This window comes from Pavona decussata, unplaced genomic scaffold, assembly GCF_977016875.1.
Source record: "Pavona decussata unplaced genomic scaffold, jaPavDecu1.1 SCAFFOLD_9, whole genome shotgun sequence".
NCBI classification, from domain to species: domain Eukaryota; kingdom Metazoa; phylum Cnidaria; class Anthozoa; order Scleractinia; family Agariciidae; genus Pavona; species Pavona decussata.
This window is the reverse complement of record NW_028145432.1, coordinates 3,744,022-3,752,508: the sequence shown is the minus strand read 5'-3', so window position 1 is coordinate 3,752,508 and position 8,487 is coordinate 3,744,022.

Sequence of the window (8,487 nt, the reverse complement as noted above, 5' to 3'; positions counted from 1 at the left end):
CAACTATTGGCCAATATTTCAACGGGTCTCTTAACTCAGTTAACGTTTTCTCCGCGGGAAGTGTCTCCTTAAAAGGTCATTGTCAAGGGAATTTTGCTATGTTTTGGAAAAGAATGCGCAAAGTTTTGACAAATTACCTTTGCTCAAAGAAGCAATTGCTCCTAGCGCCAAAGAAGAAATTTCAAGTGATTTCGGCTTGAAGTATGAACGTTTCCATACTCCATTTTTTGTGATTTTTCCCAGCGCACAGAGGAAACGTGATTTTTTCCATCCCGGCCATCCGCAGCCAAAGGAACTCTAGTTTCTGTGAACTAGTAAAGTAATTGAATTGCTAACAAAACTGAACCATTATTTTAACTTTTCCATCGATGCAAATGTTTATTGTCAATTCAAAGTGACGCTAAAGATTTATAAGTGACATTGCCCCTTTGACAATGTGCTTAAATCAAAAGTATACCATTGCAGACAATTTTGTTTTTATAAGGAGTTGGTTTATTGATATGTTAACCAAGCTGTCGGATTTCGTGGTTTGGCTTTGTTTGTGTTTTATTTGGAGGATGTTTTGAAAGAGGACTCTAGGCAGGCTGAGTCTGTTCTTTGCACTTTTTGATAATCCGAAAGGGAATTTGTTTTATCTAAGATAGCATAATATTAAACGACATCCTGATTAAATCGTTACAACTGTGCATATACAAAGTTCTTATTAACGAAGTTTTGGACAATCGTTTTCAATGAAAATAAGTGATATGAGTAAAAATCCGACTTTTTGTGACGCTATATTCAGGTTCAAACAATAATGTCAAAAGGTCGGCAGAACTTTTTGTTTTGTTTTGTTGCATTGGATATAAATAACTTTAAGGAACGGTTGAGTTCACAGTTCATGTTTTTTTTTTTACTTTTTGTTTTGTAGCGGAAGATCTTGAGTGTTCTTCCGCTGCGTTGGACACGGATTCCCTCACAAAGGTCACACAAAAATTTACACAGCGTACTGTTGATTGACTATCGGTGATATTTATCGTTGTTATAATACTGACCTCTCGACAGTTTTTAAACTATAGTATAGACTGGCTCAAGAGAGGATGAAGGTCCTCTCTTGACTGGCTTGAATTCTTTACGAGACATTGTGGTTTAGTTTTTCTGTGTCTGCTGCTATTTTCTTTAACAATGGCAAAAAGATTTCCTTTAAACAGTCTAACTTTCTAACTTGGTCGCCGAAATGAGTGGACGGTAGATCTGCTGTCTTGTAAACAAAGAATTGGATAATGATAAGTTAAACAACGTTTGTAGGGTATTTTTAATAGGACTACTTTCCTCATAGAGCTAATGCTGTGATCATTAAAGATTGAAAACCGATTGAGCTGTCATGATATGTAGTGATGTCACTGATAACATATTTATTCAAGGCTTGGTGATGAAGCAAAAGAAAATTGTTGGCGGGTTTAGTTTAAGTTTGTTACGTACAATGATTTCCAAGGAAGGGAGGAAAAAACGGTTTACAATTCTACAGACAACGTAAACAGTGTTTTGTGACTTATCTTATGAAGAGAGGGGGAATTTCATATCAGCGAAGATTTGATTCAGTCAGGCGCAAACATGTAGACGAAATTAGAAGGCCTAAGGGGGATCGCATTACTACATCATCTGTTTTTTTTTTTTGCTCGTTACAATTGCCCTCTGAAATAATGTAGGTAGTCTTTTGTGGCAACTCTAAAAAACTCAGGGAGGTCAGACTCAAGAATGTTCAGGTCGTGATTTTCGAATTTCACTGAAAATCTCAACACATATCTAAATGCTTTTTCAGGGGATTATTCCTTGGTACAAGGGAGAAACATCGCTCGACACCAAAATTTCTTCGCCGTTGATTTGATATATTCTATCATTTCTCGAGAGCCTTTATGTTCTGCTGCAGCTCTATACATGCTCGTAGCCTACTAGTTTTGTCACATCGCTAGCCACTCAGCTTTATGTTTAATATAAACTTTATACGAACTATAAATGTGAGCTAATCTACTGTCAGCCGTAATCTGTCAAAGAAACGTTTTCGTAAGACGTTCATATATAAACCTCCCTCGCGTCTGGCCGTATTAGGAAATTTATACTGATAGAATCCATTTAAATAATACTTAACTGGCAGTGCACATTGCATTCTTTCCTTGTTTCCCACATCAAGATACTTTAATTACAAATGTAAACATAAAAGTTCTACACACACTCCTCGTGATCGGAGAAAAGAACTGATATGTCGTCATACATATGGTACTGTTCTTTCGAAGATCAGTGCGTTGTTGAGTGTTAAAGCATTTCATCCCTCTGTGTACATTTTCAGTGGAAATAGAACTCAGTTTAGAAAAGGTCTGGAAACCTGGAGCCTGTACGAAAAGACGAAAAGGCACCAAGAAACGTTACCAAGAACAAATAACCACTTCTAGATATATGGCACAGTCAGAGTTGTCCCAAAACCAGATAAGTGATCAAGCGTCTTCATCAAACTCTCTATTGTGTAGAGATGGGACCCAGAAATTAACTATTCCCACAGAAGAAGAAGCACCTATTGTAGATTCGGTCTTTTAAAATAAACAATCTAAATCGATTGTTGGCTCTATCTGCTAAGGCTCGAGACTGGCGAGCAAAAACACAAAAGAAGCGGCTAGTGATGCGATCAACCTAAGAGGACAAGAAATAACACCGATCTCGTTTGGAAGCCTGTTAAAACATCCAAAGAATGGATTTCAATTGAGAGGATGAATGTTTTTTTGTGCAGATATCGTACGATGTTTGTTCCCTGTATCCAAAAAAAAACAAAACTAAATATTTAGATTCCAACTGAAAACAGTAAAACGAAGCGAATAATTAACTCCAAAATAAAATTAACAAGCTGAGCCGTCATAAAGTCCGACCTCACTGAACCTTCGTCTCTCTCCAACAACGCCCGATTGCTATTTGAGTTTTACGGTAACCCAAACCAGCAAGAAGATGGTGTGTAAATGAGTTGGCCCCCTTATATTTTCACAGAAGAATATTCTGGAAGAATAAAACATTCCCTCTTTCTGCACTGTTTACGGATCAATTTTTTCCTTGAAAGTAATCAGTGAAACCTCCCTCTGTTCAACTGACAGTGGAAATCTGACATCTGTGCCAGTCGTTCAAATTTACACATAATGAGGGCTAGCAACAATCAAAAAGGTGTCTAGAAAACCCACCATCATTGGTCTTGCTTTAACCAAAGACATGTTGACATCACTTACAAAGGATCACTACTTACTTGTGCTAAGCCATGCTCAACCAGGCCTGCTGGTACTATTTCTTCGAGGAATCAGGTGACCATCTCACAATACCGTTATATCCTCTCAAATATCCCACGAACTTTGCCCAATCTAATTCAGTCACCCAGAAAAAAATCCAAAGAGAAATGTTATTTTAAGACCAAATGAAGATGCAGCGGACGTCATTCGTAGACAACTAAGACTGAGACCTTGTTTGGCAAAGAATTTAAACCAGTCTATAATAGCCCAAAAAAATGGTCATGAGGTCATGATTAATAAGAAGAACCAAACCGCCGATAGACAGTTAACAACACCGGCGCTGTTTTTAATTTTCACTGTGACCTGTTTGATGAGGGTTATATCTGCTACACGCTGCAGGCACTCGTACCAAGGCAGCTTCAAACACAACTGAGAGCTTGATTTGATAACTTGATATCCATGCGAACTTTTCTCATCCGTGCGACTGGATGTCTACGCAAACGGCTGAGTTGCTTGGTCTATGAATGTTTTTTGTTTTGTTTTGCATTTTTTCCTTCTTGTTTTCTTTTTCTGAAGGTTTCTTTTGTTTAAGCCGGAATCCAGTCCGACTCCATCCGTGCATGCATTAGTGTCCTTTTTCGCAGAGTTGAAACGACCTTCTGACATACACATTTTATCTTGACAATAATTTCATCAAGACTTCAAAACGTTGTTTTTTTTTTCGTGTAACGTATAATCGTATTATCTCGGTATCAGCCATTTTTTAATGACATTAATTGGTTGTTGTAGCAATCGTCGAGAAAGGAGCCTGGCGTCATGAAGCAGCCAATCGTGACGTCGGCTCTTTTAGGGTAACATTTATAAAACTCAAATACGTAGTTTCCGACAAGAAAAAAAAAAGCAGAGTGTAAAATTAATTAAATAAAAGCGTAGAGTCCAAAATAAATCTAATGTTTGACGTTTGCCTTTTAATGGCGCTCCCAGAAACGAGGTGGAGAAAAAGCACAGGTTAAAAATATGGAAGTGGGTGGTCCCAACATCACCTTCGCGTTAAAGTTTTTAGGCATTCCAAGGAAGATCCTTCTTTTGTTCACGCTTTCTGAAGAATGCGGCAGAAGGGAACGAATTACAAACAGCTACATTGTTATCTTGATTTTTGCTTGCTCTTAGAGCTCTGCTGGAGGGTAATGGCATAATCTGATGCGGCAAAGTATGGTCATTGGTCAAGTTTTGCAAAAAAAAAAAAAAGTTTCATGTTTCGTGTTTTTGGAAATGCTGCTTAACTCTGTAAAAGGCTTCAGTGATATAAAAGCTGTTGCTTCTCACTCCTAGTCATTCCAGTGTTGTACTGGAATGAGTAAATGACATTGTGGAAGATTCTTTATAGTATTACTGACCCGAAAAACATCACGAAGTCATACGGCATAATTTTAAGAGTGTCAGGATGGACAAATCGAAACTGTGTGCTCAGTTATCCAGCCAAACGGCAATTGCCTGTCACGTTTGGCAGGGACTCTTTCAATCTTCCAAACGTAAGTATATCTTCTCAGTATCTTCCAACATGCATAAAACGGTTCTGTGATGTAGTTTGAAATACTGACTTGAAAATAAAAATAAAATAAAACAAATACGTAAAAAATTTAACTCGTGTAAGTGACGGTAAGGAAGTGGGTCAGAGGAGGGGTGTTTGAAAACAATTCAAGGTGTTACTGAAAAGAAAGCAATTCATAATTTTGTAGTAATGCAGCGTTATTAATTTTGCTGAGAGTTAAAATGGTGACTGAAAATGTCTTTTCTATTTAGGTTCTTAATGCATGTGGAAACTGATTTTTACCATTTGCAGTATACTCTGACAACAGGTGAGTTTGATTCTGATTATCTGTATCTGAGTGATGAATTAAAGAAAAAGCTATTTGTTGTTAAGTTGGCTAGGCTTATTTCTTTTAGCACGCTGGCTGAGTTCCATTTTCAACACGTTGGCTGAGTTAATTTCATTCACCATGTTCTTTGAGATGATTTTATCGAACACATTTACTTGCGCGTAAGCGGCTTCAGCTTTGAAAACGGGGGGAAAGTAGTATAGCATCATTCCATCTATGATTCTAAGGGCAATAGCGAAATAAATCCACTCACCAACTTGATACTTCCCAGGAAACTTCGTCCTACAAACAGACGTCAACTCAAGAGCCTATGCGCGGTGAGAAAAGCATTCCCGGCCCAAGAGTCTGTTAGCGCGATATCTCCTTTGTATCACAGAACTATCCTGGCATACACTGCCATGAATGGTGACCTTGCTGATGTTTACCGGCAACTCAGGTTGCTACGTTTGTTGTTTTCTATTGAATTCACTGTAAATATTGGTATACCTTTTAGGTGCTGCGCCCGCACGGACACCTCTTCTCATTGGAGATTCAACTGTATATGTTAAAGTCTATGTCACAATAGCGAGAGAACGAGGCTAGATCAAGTTTGGCGAGATGTAAATGGGCAGTGGTGCACAGTTATTGGCACTCTGTTAATGTTGGTCTGAGTTTAAAACCTGTGAATCACTCTCGCTATGGGATATCAGTGTTGCTAGAGCTAAAGCGGTTTTCAACTGAGCGTCGTCCCTGGCCAATCGTTGCATACTTATTCATCACAACAAACCGATCAGAACTGGAAGCAAGTACAAAAAAATGGCGTTAAGCGGAGAAAAACGCGAGCGAGCAAGTCGCCATTGGTTTTTGGTTTCGCTGTGATTCACTGAGAAAATGACACGAGTTTTGCTACCAAATCACAAGGCGAAGTAAAGAAAACCAAACGCGAAATTACTTTCGATACTCAATTGAAAACCTCTCTATAATGTGAAATAACAGTCTTTGCTAGACAGGTATTGTCTGGTGAAAATTAAGGTGAGCATGAAGTCCAGAAGGCCAAACGGAAAATTAAAGACTGAAAGACTGAAATGAGAAAGTCGGGGAGAGCGCCTGAACGGAATCCAAGAAGAAATAGGAAGCTGAGAAGTGCATGACAAAGCAAATTCTTCATTTAAATGAATTAGAACAATTGAGAACAGACTTGCACAAACCTGGCTTAACAAGCTTCTCCGCTTACAAGGGAAATTGACAGCCATAAGCAATTCATTGTGTTCTTTCAAAGCTTTCTTCATACAGTAAATGAATATATAAATATATATATATATATACCTATTACTTGACCCAGCCAGTCAGTTAGTCCTTCTGTCATTCGATTGGTCGGTAGGTTGGTCGGTCATTCACTCACTCACTAACTTGCTCGCTCGCTTGCTCATTCATTCATTCATTCATTCATTCATTCATTCATTCATTCATTCATTCATTCATTCATTCATTCATTCATTCATTCATTCATTCATTCATTCATTCATTCATTCATTCATTCAGCCAGTCAGTCGGTCAGTCAGTCAGTCAAGCAATGAGTCAGTAAGTGAGTTAGTCAGTCAGTCAGTCCGTCAGTCAGTCAGTCAGTCTAACTAGTCACTTAGCTGCTCAGTGTTAACAGCTTCTCTGAAAATCTCGGAAAGCAATACTAAATACACAATAGAGTACTACAACAAATTTAGTTAAGAAAAAGTTGGTTTCTGTTTAGAAAATGAACAATAAAGGTGATTTAAGGTGATGGACATTACCCCTAGCTATGACATTCAGAGATATCGGCATTTTTTTTAACTTTAAAAAGACATGTGTTGATGCCAACCAATCTTTACTGGATCCTAGCCGGTCGACTGAGGATTTTTTTAATGCCAGCGAGAAGTGCTTATATTTTCATTGATCAGTTAATTGCAGTATATTGACAGAGCAACTGACACTAGGGGAATAACAGGACACATCTGTCACCTTGCCACTACCAATAACATTTTCAGAATGATTTTTAAAAGAAAACATATCGGACGCTCTGACTGGTTGCAACTGAAGTAGCTGCCTGTTTTCATTTGATGAGTGGCCGCCATGTGCTCACATGATCAGATGCAATAATTCACAAATGTTCGGGAGAAATTGGAAACTATTAATGTAAAACTTTGGTATTTTTCAGTACCTTTAGGCAAAGTCGAAGAGAAACTTTCAAAGGGATTGTAAGGATGCAATGTTTGCCCCAACGGCCTTCGATCTTCGGCAACTACTTTTTGCATCCGGACACACCTACAAATTCATCAAGTGGAGGGTCGGTCGGTTAAGGTTGGACGGAAACCAAAAGATCAAATTTGTATTCTTATTTTCCGCCGCGCACTTTGGAGAAATTAGAAGCTGCAGAGAATATCACCGGCTCTTGGCTGTCATTTCAAGTACAAACTGGTTGTCTCCACCATCATCAATCTTCATTAACGCCAAGCTTGCGAAAATAGTCTGGATATACAAACTATCAAAAGCATTTTATTATGAGAAAGGTCTTTTTTCTAACGCTTTTACGGCGACATCGGCAAACTCGTATTTACAGCTGGTAGAATTTTAGTATGATTTGACCAAACGCAACGTACTTCGAAGCATTATTTCATGGGAGTCGAGTTATTGGGGGAGAGGGGTTGGGTTGTGTGTTAGCCAAAAGAAAGATCTGTTTAACTATATGAAAAGACAACGTTATCGTACAATTGATCAAACAAAATATGTACTATTTTGTTCCCTTTTTGTTGACTACAATCTGTATGTAACAAAGAAGATACAGGTAACACGTGTCAAATCGAGGTATCCCCTATAACCGATCATGTTGTCAAGAGCTTTACCATAGGTACAATTTCAAGAACACGCAATACTTCAAAAACACAATAAAATCAATAGAGTTTGAGTTTCTGGCAATAGTTAATCATAAAGCCATTTTAATTTGGGAGAGCTTCCTTGACTCTTGAAAGGGAACGTAAAAATGTACAAGTAAACTGAATCTTGAGGAGAGCCTCTTTTGTTTGTTAAAAAAAAAATAATAATAATTGGATGGTTATATGACACTTTCATTGCGATCGAGTGAGGAGGACCTCATACAGCGTTTACAGGATGGTGTACATTCTCTTTTGATCATGAAACGAACACACGGGGAGCGTTTACATGACACCGGAATGCGTTTCCGCACCGAAATAAGAATCTCGATCCGGTACAAGTATCGGAGGACTCGAAACCAGGTAAATAGGCAGAAAAGGACAATGGGAACAACTGCTAAGCGGTTTAAAAAAGCCGTACCAGTATCATGGAAACCCTCCGTAAGATTCAAGGTACAAAAAGTGGTAACCCTACCTCACATG